Source organism: Balaenoptera acutorostrata, chromosome 9 (genome assembly GCF_949987535.1).
Source record: "Balaenoptera acutorostrata chromosome 9, mBalAcu1.1, whole genome shotgun sequence".
Lineage (NCBI taxonomy): Eukaryota > Metazoa > Chordata > Mammalia > Artiodactyla > Balaenopteridae > Balaenoptera > Balaenoptera acutorostrata.
The window spans coordinates 74,906,237-74,921,643 of NC_080072.1; the positions used below are offsets into that span (position 1 = coordinate 74,906,237).

The 15,407-nt window shown below is 39.0% G+C and overlaps 1 protein-coding gene across 3 annotated transcripts in view; it reads right to left on the minus strand.

Annotated features, from left to right (window-relative positions):
• MAML2 (mastermind like transcriptional coactivator 2) overlaps nt 1-15,407 on the minus strand; it is a 371,615-nt gene that overhangs the window by 154,478 nt on the left and 201,730 nt on the right. The gene's annotated exons all lie outside the window — the stretch shown is intronic.

The following is a 15,407-nucleotide window of genomic DNA, read 5'->3' on the forward strand; positions in this document are numbered from 1 at the left end:
CGCTGTATGGAAACAGAAAGGTAAACTTTTATGAGAGAAAAATGATAGCACATAAAGGAGTAACAGAGAAAGCAAATACTGGATCAGGGTTCAGGGAGAGATGTCATCTTAGACTTTGAAAATTAGAGAAGCTGTCTGAAAGTGTTTTTTTTTTTTTTTTTTTTTTGGCCGACCTGCACCACCTGTGGGATTTTAATTCCCTGACCAGGGATTGAACCTGGGCCCTCAGCAGTGAGAGCTCGGAGTCCTAACCATGGTACTGCCGGGGAATTCCCTGCCTGAAAGTATATTGTACTTGAGTTGGACCTTGGAGGTGGGGATGCTCTTGGAAAGTGGAGAGAAAGACAATCATGTCAGATTGGCTGGGCTACAATAGAAACCTAATTTACATTTTCAGTCATTCCATAAATATTGGTGGAACAATTCTTCTGTGCTGGGCACTGTGTTAGGCCCTGAGGATGTATCTGTAAATGACACAACACAGACACAACCCTTATGGGGTGTACCATCTCACTACAACATGAGTCAGCTCCGAGTTCACACTACAATAGAGGCATAAACCAAATGTTCCTGGAGTATAGGGGAAGCCCATGATTCTGATTAGGGTGATCAGGAAGGAGAGAGATTATTTGAGCTGAGCCTGAAGGATTCCAGTATGGAAGACCAAGAGATGAAGAGCAGCACAGGGTAAAGGATGGGCACGAGCGAAGTTACAGAGGAATAAAAGTGCTGGTCATATTTGAGCATCAATGACTCTGGATGCTGGGGTATGTGGTCCCTATACTGTGGGCTGAGGTAGGCAGAGGGCAGACCATGCCGTGAATGCCATGTGGACGTCACGCTATAGACAATGGGGAGCCACTGTGTGTCTCTGAGCTGGCAACTAAGCTTGATGACAGTGCATGTGGGTACAGGCGTGGGGAAGCAAACGGTGTTGAAAAGGAAAAGGCTGTAGCAGTAAGGTCAGTGCAGTAATTTCAGGCATGGTTCCTGCAGAATGCCATAGAGCACATGGTGCCCAAATCTCTTGCTCACTCAATGTTTCCATCCACAAATTGGGGAAATCACAGCCACTGTTTCTTGAAACCTTTTGTAAAGTTCAGCCTGAAAGGAACAGAATATGGGTGGGCAAAACTACCGCAACAGTTATATGGGTTTCTCTTCATCTGTTTAAAGTGGATGGGTGACTTGTTGAATGGCACGCAGGGAATCATGCTAACAGGTTGGCCAGTGTGTTAAGACTATAGCTCCCCCTCCTTGGTGTCATTTCAATTATTTCCCTGGATTGACTGGTCCACTATTATTGGGTTACTTATTAAAGAGGACTGGTAGGTTGAAGCTGTTTTCACTTAGGGTTTGTATGACATGTTCATAACTGAAATGGAGTGTTGCCATAGTTACCTGTGTGAGCTGTTAAACAGAGCACAATCTCCGCTAAAAATCTCTCCATCAAGGTCAACTAGACATTTTCAATCAGCACCAAATCATTTGCTGCCTAATGGAAGTTAATGAAATTATTAAAAGAGCAGAAAAAATTGAAAATAAAGTTAATATGGATCTATTTTATATTTAAGTATATTTTAGTGACCAGCCATTTCTATGGGGTTCCTACCAGCTGGAAATTCTACAGTATAACTGGACATCTGGAGGGAAGTTTAGAGTAAAAACACATTTGAGTTTTGGCACAGATTACTGCTTTCCAATCCAGCCCATCATTAACAGCTTCTGTACAGTATTGTTCTTACTCTAGGGGCTATAAAAATGAACCAAACCTTTGTTCAATCTAAACTTCCTTTCTTGGTCAGCTATTCCTGCTGATTTCCCATCCTACTGAGCCTATTGTTTCCATTGGAAACGTCAGAATGGAAAGGAATACAGGCTGCTTGCTTTATAAGTAGCATGTTCCACTCCAGTAGACCACGGAGAAGAAAACAGACATGGTTCGGTGAAAGAAGCTCAGTGCTTCTCAAACTTTAATGTGCATACAAATCACCTGGAGATCTTGTGAACCTGCAGATTCTGATTCATCAGGTGTGGGGCGGGGCTTGAGATTCTGTGTTTCTAAAGAGCTCCCAGGTGATAAGAGCGCTGCAGGTCTACAGACCCTCTCTTAAGTAGCACAGTCCTAGTTTGCTTCATCATTTGTTTATTAGAATCATCATAAACATCAACTCTAAAGTGCTGCCACACCATCTTCTCACATGACACAAAGAAGATCTGTCCCACTCACATAGGTGTTAGAGTTGGCTGACACTAAGATGTTATCCAGCTTCTCATTTCATCAGGCCCACAGGGCCTGGGGCTCCCAGGCTTCTCCCATACCTTTTGTAGGACTGTGTTTTCAATTTCCAATTACTATACAGCATCTGACCAGAAGACAAATAATAAACAAGTAAATAACTCAGATGTGGAGTTAATGAAACGTCTTCATCCCAGAGCAAAATAGCACTGAACTGATCTTGACTCTTTAACAATGAAAGAAGCACAAATCAAAAATTAATCATTCAGCTCAAGGTAAACCAGAATTTCACTGATGTGACATTGACGGAAAACATACAGAGCAGGTGCGAAGTCCAAAATTGTGATTTATTTAAAACATGGAGACTCCTTCTAGTATGGCACAGGCTGACATTTTACATTATAGTCTATTTTAGGACAATCCATCGTTGGGCTTATTTTTTTTGGTGGGCTGATGTGCTATACATCATCCAGAGTAACCATCTACATGGTACAAATACACTAGACAGTATTTAATTCAAGATTTATCAAGCATCAAACTTGGAAAAAAGGTATATGGGGCAATCACTAAATTAAAATCAGAGATTTATATTACTCTATACAGCCTATAACGTGGACCCCCCCCCACACACTGAATTGATTAAATCCTACTAACCTTTTTTAAAAGAACATTTAAAAATTAGTGAAAAGAGGTCTCTTCATTTTAGACTAGTGGTTCTCAAACTTTAGAGTACATCAAAATTACCTGTAGGGCTTGTTAAAACGTAGACTGCTGCTGGGCCCCAGCCCCAGATTTTCTGATTTAGTATGTCTGGGCTGGGGTCTCAAGTTTGCTCTTCTAAAGAGTTTCCAGGCGATGCCGCTGTTGCTGGTACACACTCTGAGAATCACCACTCTAGATGGTTAGTTCATGTTCTTGGTTGTATATAAGAATCCTAGATGGGAACTTTTGAAAATCCTAACGCTTGTGTTGCCATCCAGACAAACTAAACCAAGGTCTCTGGGGGAGGAACCCAGCTACCAGCAATTTTTAAAGCTCCCCAGATGGTCCTCATGTTTAGCCAAAGCTAAGAACCACTAGGTGTGATGGAAAAGTTACCTTCTTGCAGCTGAGATATACAGAACGATGATCTCAAGCTCATTGTCCCAGACAGTTTATAATGATTCCAAGAGCATAACTGAGCAAAATCATGAGCAGATAACATGTCCTACGGCCACAGAAGATATAAGCACGTGGAACATTGCAATTTCATCACCTCGTTTAAAGATTATGTTCCCAGCATTTACTCTGTGTGTGTGCGTGTGTGCACGCTCGCATGCATGTTCGTGTGTTTGGCACTTGGACTCCGAATAGGAGGTCGGCTGCCAATTCTCCCATGCAGGGCTTCTTGTGCAGAAGGCTAAACCAGAGGAGCCACCTACATCGCTGAGCCACAGAACTTTCTTCAAGATGACTTCCAAAAGAATGTCATTTTTCTAGTGAAATCATAACATGGTTCAGAAACTCAAGAGGGATATGTGACATTTTCCCCCCTTCCTCACTCAACAGCTTTCTCTACCTCATGCCTCATCACAATCTTCCAGTTGGCAAGAAGTTAGGGAAAAGTAAGAAGATTCCAACATGCTCTAAGTTTGCCAAGCCATGATATGTACCATGGCTTGCTGTTTTAAATCTTGAAGAAAGGATCCAAACCAGGGACATGAAAGATGAAGTAAGATCTATAACTTGAATTTTAGTTGCATTTAAGAATAATTTGCTATAGTTAGATCATCTGCCATTCCTACATTCAAGGCTTGAGATTTCTTTACAAGGGAAAAAAAAATCTTTGGTTTCTTTAACTCTAAATTACACTTCTTGCTTGGTAACTTCTACCCATTGTCTTATACCAATCATCTAGGATCTCTCAAAATGGGGTTAATCTTTTTCTGATGTTAGAAATATTTATTAAATACCTACCATACCTACCATTTTGTATGGAATGCATACAAAAACGAAACAGTCTCTTTAATTAGGAGTAGAAAGACAAAAACACAAATTCTATAATAGAGATATGGATATACAAAAGTAGGAGTGAGCAGAACATGCAGAAAAGACTGAGAACTACTTCAGAAAAGACAGCATTAAAGATGCGTCTTGAAGAATGGGTAAAATTTCAGCAGAGTAGGGATGAAGAGATATTCCTGACATTCCTGGAAAAGGGAGCAGTGTAAATAAAGGCAAAGAATGATACAAAGCTTAACCTCTCAAGAAGACAAAACAATTATAAACATATATACACCTAAAAACAGCCTCAAAATACATAAAGCAAAAACTGTCAGAAGGGATAAATAGACAACTCAACAATAACAGTTTGAGACTTCAATACCCTACTTTCAATAATGGATAGAATAGCTAGATAGACCATCAACAGGAGAAGACTTGAACAACTTTATAAACCAATGAAACCTACCTGATAGTATAGAACACTCCATGCAACAAGAGTAGAATACATATTCTTCTCAAGTGTACATGGAACATTCTTCAAGACAGATTACATATTTAGAATTCCATTTATAATGAAATGCCCAGAAGAGGCTAATTCATAGAGACAGAAAGTAGATTAGTGGTCCAAGAATCCTGAGAAAGGGGGACAATGCTGAGTGGCTTTTAATGGGCATGGGGTTTCTTGATGGGATAATAAGTATGTTTTGGAATTAGATAATGGTGATGGTTGCACAATTTTTTAAATATACTAAAAAACAACGAATTGTACACTTTAAGTTTAAAGTTTCTGGTAGGCCAGGATCATGTATTTGGCAAAGGAATAGAATACAGTTAATAGTGTGCACATATACATATCTTGCTCTTGCCCATATCACTTATAGGAAAGGATCTCCAAAAAGTTATCCTCTGAGCAGGAAATTAGGAAAAAATGAGTATACAGAATGAGGTCAGGAATTTGTAATAGTAACTTATCCATTCATTCATTTCTTCTACAAGTATTTATTGAGGACCAATTGTGTGAAAGGCCTTCTGCAAGGTGCTTAGGATTCAGAGGTGAATAAGACAGACAATAGTTTGCCAGAGTCTATGACCTAGTGAGTCTACTTTAGAATCAACCACACTTCAGTCTCAGAGATCAAATGTTAGCAGGAGAGTATAGTTATTTTTTCACCTATAAAGCTGTAGCATAATCATTTGATTTCTCCCGCCCTGAAGAAACAATATGTGAATGATGGTCAGCATGACAACAACAAAAAGGAAGGAATCTTGAAGAATAGTAATCTATTAGCATGTCTCACGTAGACAGAAATATCAGCCATTCTGCAAACATAAACCTGTAGGAGGGATACATATAATATGCTCTTAGCTTTCTGATAACAGCACGGCAATGTTCCTACCAAATACCATGGCTCTGATTTCATATCTGACAATCAACTGACCTTGTAATTTGTCTCCCCTACATGTGGGAAAGGATGAATTCCTCTGTGCATTGGGGTGTTCTGGTCTGCTGTGTATTATAGTTCTCACTGTAAGGGCCCAAATTGGTATTTGGGTTTATACATCAGTCTCGTCTGTGTTTGGTGCTAGGTATTTCTGGAAGCCTGATAAAATTTACATTAAATCCTGGAATATAATGATCACACTCAAGATATGGTTACTCTGTAATGTTTGTAGAAAACATATTAGAGTAAAACTACTTAAGTGTTACATATCATTTAATAATATAGAGTGAGTGCCTTCTATATTCATGATACTCTGCTAGGAGGTATGTGAAACACAAGATATGTAAGACAAAACCATCTCAAGTGGGTACTCCTAGATAAAGATATTTCTTGATAATTTTTATCCAAGGTACTTAAGGCACTTCACAGACATTAATTAAGCTCTTTGAATATGAGATTACACTCAGAATTTTTCATGAAAATGAGTGAGGATATGAATTTATTTGATGTTTAATGGAATATTTCCTATTAAATGGAAATACTTTTAAGTTCAATATTGAGCATATGAAACGTTACAAGAGAACCATTACAAAGAATGCTTCTACTAATATGAAATAAATATGCTGTTGCCTGTTTTCTAGAAGCCTATATTCTGATTTCCATTTTTGTTGAACACCATCTGGGGAAAAGTAGCTAAATACATTTGTTTTTATTTTTTATGTGTCTTTATTATTATTGATTTTAAAGTTTCACAAGCACCTAAATCTGTTATTTCTGGGCCATGTCGTGTCTCCAGGCATATGAGTGGCAGTCCATATAATCATTACACACCTTGATTCTCTTCCCTCCAAAAGATGAGGTGAATATTCAGCCTTCTCTAAGTCAGATCACTTGGCAGGGAACTAGTTTAAAATAGTGAAAATACTGAAATATGGAATATTGAATGAAATGGGTTTTATGTATTTAAGAAACATATTGTACTTCCAGTGAGGAATACGAGCTCTTAATAAAAGTCTCTGCAAATGAAAACAACAGTGAGGTATCACCTCACACCAGTCAGAAGGGCCATCATCATAAAGTCTACAAACAATAAATGCTGGAGAGGGTGTGGAGAAAAGGGAACCCTTCTACACTGTTGGTGGGAATGTAAATTGGTACAGCCACTATGGAGAACAGTATGGAGTTTCCTTAAAAAACTAAGAATAGACCTACCATATGACCCAGCAATCCCACTCCTGGGCGTATACCCAGAGAAAACCATTATTCGAAAAGATACATGCACCCAATGTTCATTGCACCACTATTTACAATAGCCAGGACATGGAAGCAACCTAAATGTCCATCAACAGAGGAATGGATAAAGAAGATGTGGTACATATATACAATGGAATATTATTCAGCCATAAAAAGAATGTAATAATGCCATTTGCAGCAACATAAATGGACCTAGAGATTGTCATACTGAGTGAAGTAAGTCAGACAGAGAAGGACAAATATCATATGATATCAGTTATATGTGGAATCTAAAAAATGATACAAATGAAGTTATTTACGAAACAGAAATAGAGTTACAGATGTAGAAAACAATCTTATGGTTACCAGGGGGGAAAGGGGCAGGGATAAATCGGGAGATTGAGATTGACATATACACACTACTATATATAAAATAGATAACTAATAAGGACCTACTGTATAGCACAGGGAACTCTACTTGGTACTCTGTAATGACCTATATGGGAAAAGAATCTAAAAAAAAGTGGACAAGTTATTTGTAGTGAGGTGGATGGACCTAGAGACTGTCATACAGAGTGAAGTAAGTCAGAAAGAGAAAAACAAATACCGTATGCTAACACGTATATATGGAATCTAAAAAAAAAAAAAAAAGAAAATGGTCAGAAGAACCTAGGGGCAAGACGGGAATAAAGATGCAGACCTACTAGAGAATGGACTTGAGGATACGGGGAGGGGGAAGGGTAAGCTGGGACAAAGTGAGAGAGTGGCATGGACATATATACACTACCAAATGTAAAATAGATAGCTAGTGGGAAGCAGCCGCATAGCACAGAGAGATCAGCTCAGTGCTTTGTGACCACCTAGAGGGGTGGGATAGGGAGGGTGGGAGGGAGGGAGATGCAAGAGGGAAGAGATATGGGGACGTATGTATATGTATGGCTGATTCACTTTGTTATAAAGCAGAAACTGACACACCATTGTAAGGCAGTTATACTCTAATAAAGATGTTTAAAAAAAAAAAAAGAGTGGACATATGTATATATATAGCTGATTCACTTTGCTATACACCTGAAACTAACACAACATTGTAAATCATCTATACTCCAATATAAAATTAAAAAAAAAAATAAAAGTCTTTAATGGCTGCTTTTATTACTAGGTAGGAGTGGCTTATAATTAGATATTGCTGACAATCATTCTTTGTATATGTTTAGTGCTTTATAGTTCATAAAGCCTTTGTAACGATCTCTAAGATGCCTTCAAATTCTATTACTCTATGGATCTGTGAATTACTCAAGATCATATAGCTAGTAAGTCAGTAGGACACAGAACCCTATTTATTTCCTTTATAGCTCTTATTACAAACTATAAATACTTGGTTTATTTGTTTATTTATTTACTTGTTTATTATCTTTGTCCCCTACCAGGTTACAGGTTCCAAGTACTTCAAGATTCCGGAATTACTTATTTACTTAGCAGATCATGCTTCTTATATATTTAAAATTGGCCACACTGTTGTCCAAATAGTATACTGAAATTTAAGAAATGAGTCAACAAAGTTTTGCTGTATGTAAATTAATCTATCCTTCTTTCCCCCAGATTCTATCTGACATTTCCAACTATTTGATACATAGAAATTTTATAATCATATTCCCTATTCTTACTTACCACATTGTGGTAAAAAGTGAATGGCATGTTCCAACTAATTCAGCCGCTATTGCCTTCATTTCCTCCAGCTAAGAGGGGTAAACAGAAATGGTTACCATGGAAAGACACAAATACCACTGACTGCTATTTCCTCATTTGCCACGATATCATGTATTAGAAGAAACAGCAAGGATTCCTTCTAAAAGTTGAGCTCCAGGCATGTACAAGGCATTAGATCCATAGTGTCTGAAGCCCCTCAGGCAGCCCAGCTATAGCAGAAGGAGGGATGGTAATAACAGGGGGCATTTACTGAACCTTTACCCAATGCCAGATATTGCACCCAAACTTTTCTATACGTTTTCTCATTTCATGCACATGCCAGGCCTATGAGTTAGATCTTATTATTACTGCACCTTTACAGAGGAGGAAACTGATACTGAGACATGTTAAATAACTTTCTCAAGTTCACTCAGCTACTACGTGGCAGAAGTGAGGTCCTAACCCAGGTGTTTTCGATTTTTTTAAACTGTGGTAAAGATCGACTTTTCTTATCATTCATGCAGCTTTATTTCCTGAATGAGAATGGCATGTTCTTTCCCACCTCTGGAGGAGGGATTCTTCTGGTTCACTGATCAAGGAGGTGCTCTTAATCCCTGATACCGACATGCATCTCTGAATGAGAGCACCCATCCTTTGAACAAAATGATTCTCTTTCTATGGTGTCCAGGGTTGGGTTTGGGGAAGAAGGGGTGAAGGATGCATGCCTTGTAACGCAGGTCTTCCTGATCTAAACGCTTGAATGTTCAACCAACATGGGGGCAGCGTTCCCCTGGCCTTCCTCTGCCACAGGACCTCGGAGAATCACATGCCTCCGGTCTCTTGGCCAAATCAACCCCATCATGCTCACCTGATCTCAGGAGACCCTGGTGTCAGGTAATGGAATGTGTAAGCCAGAGGTCTTGTATTGCATTTTAGTTTTCTGTTATTAGTTTGGGCATCAGACCAGGGGATCATTTTAACAACAACAAAACACCTTATAGATTATAATGAAATGAACTGAGGCCCCTGCACCTAGCTAAGGGTCTGGAACACAGTGGGTACTTTAGTGAACTAAATTACTGTTGAACTAAACTTTGGTAACTAACCCAACTGAGGACCAACATGGAACCAAGGAGTCCTGCACTAAGGTGCCAGTGAAATCACTTATATGTGACCATCTAAACACATCTAGGAATCAATCTGATGACCTAGAGTAGGAAGGAGTCCAAGATTTGTAGGAAGACATACCATTTGAGGAAGTCCAAGCTATTCCTAAATATAAATCTATATGGTAAGTTACAATTTTCTAAATTGTCCTTTTCCTCGCCATCAGGTTTCTTCTCTTCCTCTTTTTACTCTGCAGAATGAGCCACATATTTGCTTCAATTTGCCACTTCCCTCTGACAGATCTAGTTATACGTATGTACGTAATACATACACGCTTACATAAACATGAGTTGAAATCAATTTAGATAACAACTGACAAGAAATTAAATATTTAAAGATGTTGTTGATTATGTAGTTGTCACAAATGTCTAGTTAGCGTCCCACACTAGAAAAAAAAATCTACCATGATGATTTCATCTTGGCAGTCTTCCCCATCTCCCCCCAAACTACAACTGCTACATATTTACTCAGAACCTTAATTCACAGTTGTTTATTTCCTGTTTTCACAGGCAAAGTTGGGGAAAACATACCTTAGTGAATTTCCAATTTCAGAGTTAGTAGCATACTACTGGTATGGTAGGTATTCATTTAACTTTAATATAGGAAGGTAGGCATCTGTTGTTCTTTTGACTGATGCCACAGTTCATTTTCTCCTAAATAACAGAGACATTTGAAAATGCATGAAAGCTCACTTTCTGCTTCGTTTCCTGTAAGTATCTTTACACTTACTTCAAAGCTGACCTTTCACTTAGATCGAAATCCATGTTACTAAAAACTTGCAGAGAAGGGAACTGAATCAATAAGTTGAACATTAAAATAATTTATCTTGCTTTATTTACTGTGCCCTGAACAACTTTGAGGGTTTATAATTTCTGGGGATACCCTGAGCAGCCCGAGTGAAGTGTCTGCCAAAAATCACATCTGACGAGTGCCCTGTTACTTTTTTCCACTTCTGTTTTTAAAAAGTGCCATCGGGAAGCTTAACTACAATTCTCTTTCAGTGCCGTCAATTTTCCATGAGTTCAGGCAGGTCACAGTACAGATCTCAGATACACAGAAAAGTGTAAGTGGAAACCGGGTTAAAAGGAAAGGAAATGTTGTATATACTTAATATCATAGAAATCAAGTATAAAGGAGAGACCGCTGAATTGTACAGTAGAATCAAGTTGACCGTCTTAACTGGAAACAGAATTCAAATTACCTTGCGCTTGGTTACTGGAGAGGAATGAGGAGACTTTAAAAATAGACACCACTGTTTCGGGCCTTTGTTTAAAATAGTAATTCCCAAGACTAAATTTCTCTTACTGTCTTTTAATACGCCTGGATCAAAAGAAGCAAATCTGACTGGTTTAGGAAAATCTTTAGGGAAAACCTAAGTCCTTTGTTTTCTCAGCAAAGACTTTGGATAAGAGTCTAAGTTTACTTTAGCCTGTGCATTTTGAGAACTGGACGACACATTTACTGGGAGCTAGAAAGAGTTTCCTCACATGATCTAAGCTGTGGAATTCCTTTGTTTCTTGTCTCTCAGAGAGAAGAAGAATAACAAGCATTGTACTCTCCACAAACTCACTGACCATCCAGTCTCCACTTTAACATACTACACGTACTGTGTGTGTGAGCGGGGAGAGGGGGGAGCAGGGAGGGAGAGAGAGAGAGAGAGAGAGAGAGAGAGAGGAGGAAACTGTGTAGGTATTTATGGCCAATATTAATCCCCTGGCTAATGTGTATTATTATGAGCAAATTAGAAAATTAGAATTAGGTTAAACCTGAACGTTATTAAATAGATTGGCCTTTAATACTTGGCTCCTTTATTTTTTAACGACCTTTTTGATATACTAATCACATCAAAAGGCAGTCTCTTTGCATCATATAATTTCCCTTCCCATACTTTTCCCTACAATATTCCCATATTCATCAAGGCACTGTGTCATAACTGCTCTTTGGCCTCTATCATTCCTATTTTGAAAGGAATGATTAAGAAATAGCCATGGTAAATGTTACTTGGAGTTATTAGGGCCAAAAGAAACCTTAATATACCTAAGCTAATAAAAATACAGGATTCTTCTTTCTGTATGACTTAAGATCCTTCTATTGTAATCAAAAACGGAACATCAAAAAATGCTGAAGTGAAGCAAAATGGAATATGAAAAAAATGAAGAAAAATATACCTTACTGTATTCTGTGCTGATACCCACATTAAAAGCCTCCTCCTTAGTCACCCTCTTCAAGTGCTAATTTCCAGGCAGCCACCTGAGCTCATGTTACTGTCCCTGGACTAGCAGATCTTTGTTTCATTCCTAGCTCTAAAGCTTTGTGGCCAAAGGAAGTTATTTATGCCATCTGTAAAAGAGGGAGCAAATAACTGCCCTTTATCTTGGGTTCCACAAGGCTACTCAGGAAATTTATGAAAAATCTATTTCAGTGGCTGCTGAGCTATGAATGTTGGGCTCCTAATGGCTGCTAATGGGAGATCTTATTTCAGTCTTCCTGTTTTCCTTACCCCCAAGCGGTCGGCCAGCGTTTAGGAGAGGGTGAGAAAGATGGGGGTGAATAATGTTGCTTGGGTGAACGAACCACCAGGGACTGGGTTTGATAATGCATCCTCACTTGGGAATGCCTGAGGTGGAAGAACCTGTGAACCACAGCACAGGAAGGACCCAAGAAGTTTCTTAGTTAGAGACCAGTGGGTTTCTATGACCTCCCCAAACTTGTGAATCCTCTGGAAAACTTTACATTGTTCTAGGTTACTGGGTCCCCTCCCTACCTTTCTCAAACACTTGGGGAAGATTCCCCGTCCTCTACAGTAAAATGCTGATGAGAAAGATTTCACCACCCATTCTGAAATTTAAATTGTTTTGTCTTCCAAGAAGGTAAAAAGTAGTTCGTTACACTTTTTCCTACAGTAACTTCCAGCACTCTTGAAAGTAGTTACTTAATTATCCCGCAACTTTTGTTGCCCAGGATAAGTCATTTGATGTTTACGGTTCCTTTAAAGGGAAATATTCCAGAACCATGTTCTAATAAAACTTTTTTTCCATATCTTTTTGTAATGTACCATGGACCAAATTAGCTCTACTAACACAAATCTGTACACAAATCAGATATATTAGGCCCATCACCCACCACCTATGTTAAAAGACAGTGGTATTGTTGGTGGGAATGTAAATTGGTACAGCCACTGTGGAAAACAGTATGGAGGTTTCTCAAAAAACTAAAAATAGAACTACCATATGACCCAGCAATTCCACCCCTGGGTATATATTCGAAAAAAACCAAACAAACCCCAAAACACTAATTCAAAGAGATACATGCCCTCCAATGTTCATAGCAGCATTATTTACAATTGCCAAGGTATGGAAGCAAACTAAGTGTCCATCAACAGATGGATAGATAAAGAAGTGGTATACACACACACACAAACACACAGACACACACACACTGGAATACTACTCAGCCATAAAAAAGAATGAAATTTTGCCATTTGCAGCAACATGGATGGACTTGGAGGGCATTATGCTAAGGAAATAAGTCAGACAGAGAAAGACAAATACTGCATGATATCACTTACATGTGGAATCTAAAAAATACAGTAAACTAGTGAATACAGCAAAAAAGAAGCAGACTCACAGATACAGAGAACAAACTAGTGGTTACCAGTGGAGAGAGGGAAGCGGGGAGGGGCAATGTAGGGGTAGGAGAATAAGAGGTACCAACTATTAGGTATAAAATAAGCTACAAAGATATACTGTACAACATGGGGAATATAGCCAATATTTTATAATAACTATAAATGGTGTATAACCTTTAAAAATTGTGAATCACTATATTATACACCTGTAACTTAAACAATATTACTGTATGTCAACTATACATCAATTTATAAAAAGACAGTGGTATCAGCAATTACTATCCCAAATATTGACTACACAACAATTCCCTTTTCTTGATCTGTAAGAGAGAATAATAAATCTCCAACCACATTAAATTCTTTGTCAAGAATCACAAGATCCTTAGAGAAAGGTAATTAGACAGCAGGAAATCAGACTGGGGACTCCATCTCTCCTCTTTGCCTACTCATAATCGTTTTGATCAGCAGTGACTGTTGTTTTTCAGAACATCAGTACAGAAGCTCCGTCTCGCAGGACAGTACCAGATGATGGCAAAGACCAAAATACAGAGGGTTCCAGACTCACAATGTCTCAGCTTAAGATTTTTCGACTTTACGATGGTGCGAAAAATGATATGCATTCAATAGAAAGCCTACTTGGAATTGTGAATTCTGACCTTTTCCCGGGCTAGCGATATGGGGTATGGCGCTCGCTGGTGAGGCTGGGTAGCGGCGACAGCCATGGCTCCCAGGAAGCCACCCGATCACGAGGGTAAACGACCGATATACTTACAACCATGCTGGACCCGCACAACCATTCTGTTCTTCACTTTCAGTACAGAATCCAATAAACTACATGAGATATTCAATACTTTATTATGAAATACGCTTTGCATTAGATGATTTAGCCCAACTGTAGGCTAATGTTCTGACCACGTTTAAGGTAGGCTAGGCTCAGCTATGATGCTCAGTAGGTTAGATGTATTGAATGCCTTTTCAACTTAAGATATTTTTGACTTATGATGGGCTTATCAGGAGGTAACCCCACCTTAAATCGAGGAAGATCTGCAATACAAAATACTCACGCAAAGGCAAACATTAAGGACCTTTGAAATTTCCATCTGTGTTGCCTATTTCCACTCTTTCCACCCACATCTAATCTCTATGATACAATAAAGACCTGGGTATGTGGGCAGTAATGACTGCATAGTTTTGTCGTTTTGAAAAAAAAAAAAAAGCTATTGAATTAAGGAAGCTGCAGAAAGCTAGGAAAACTTACTGAAGACCTTCTGAACAAAAAGTTCCCAAACCTTAGTAAATTGCCGGGGAGGCTTATCATTGATGATGTTTCACTTTCTTTATGTGGTTAATTGCTTCCTGCTTCCACGGATGATTTCATCCCTCTTTACCTCCTCCTGTTTTGTTACAAGTGCTCCGGCATTGGCATGGTTCATCTGGGCCTCCATTAGACTTGTGGCGAGCACGAAAGCCAGGACTGAGGCAAGAAAATTAAGAGTCTACCCTGTTCATGTTAATTCATTTTCACATTCTTGCCTTGGCCTGATTTCATCATACTGTTGACAATTTATATTTTTCTTGTTAGTTATTCAATACTCAGAGGCTTAAAAGTAAGACCAGGTAGAAGAAGAATAAAGGAAGACATGAAAATGCTGTTATCACCTCTTCTGAGCAACTTAGCTTTTGGAGCTGAAGCACAGCACTTCTGCCCAGCATGAACAGGCTGAGATGAATCCAAGCCAATCCCCAGGGCAAAATGGCTAGCAGAAGCACTACATGACATGTGGAGCTTGGATTTTCTCTGAGCAGAGTCTCAGAAGCCACTCCCTAAGCTTTCATGACTTTAAACCAGAACTCTTTGGTGCCGCACTTCTCAACTCCAGTAAGATGCAGCCTGATGCAGTGCTGCCAGAGGTAGCCTCTAGACTTGCCCCTCTCTCTTCCCCAAAGACCTTTCACCACTCAAGATACACAAATAAGACATCCAGAGTCTAGAACCTGCTGATTAGGTGACGTGTCCTCCCTTTAGAAC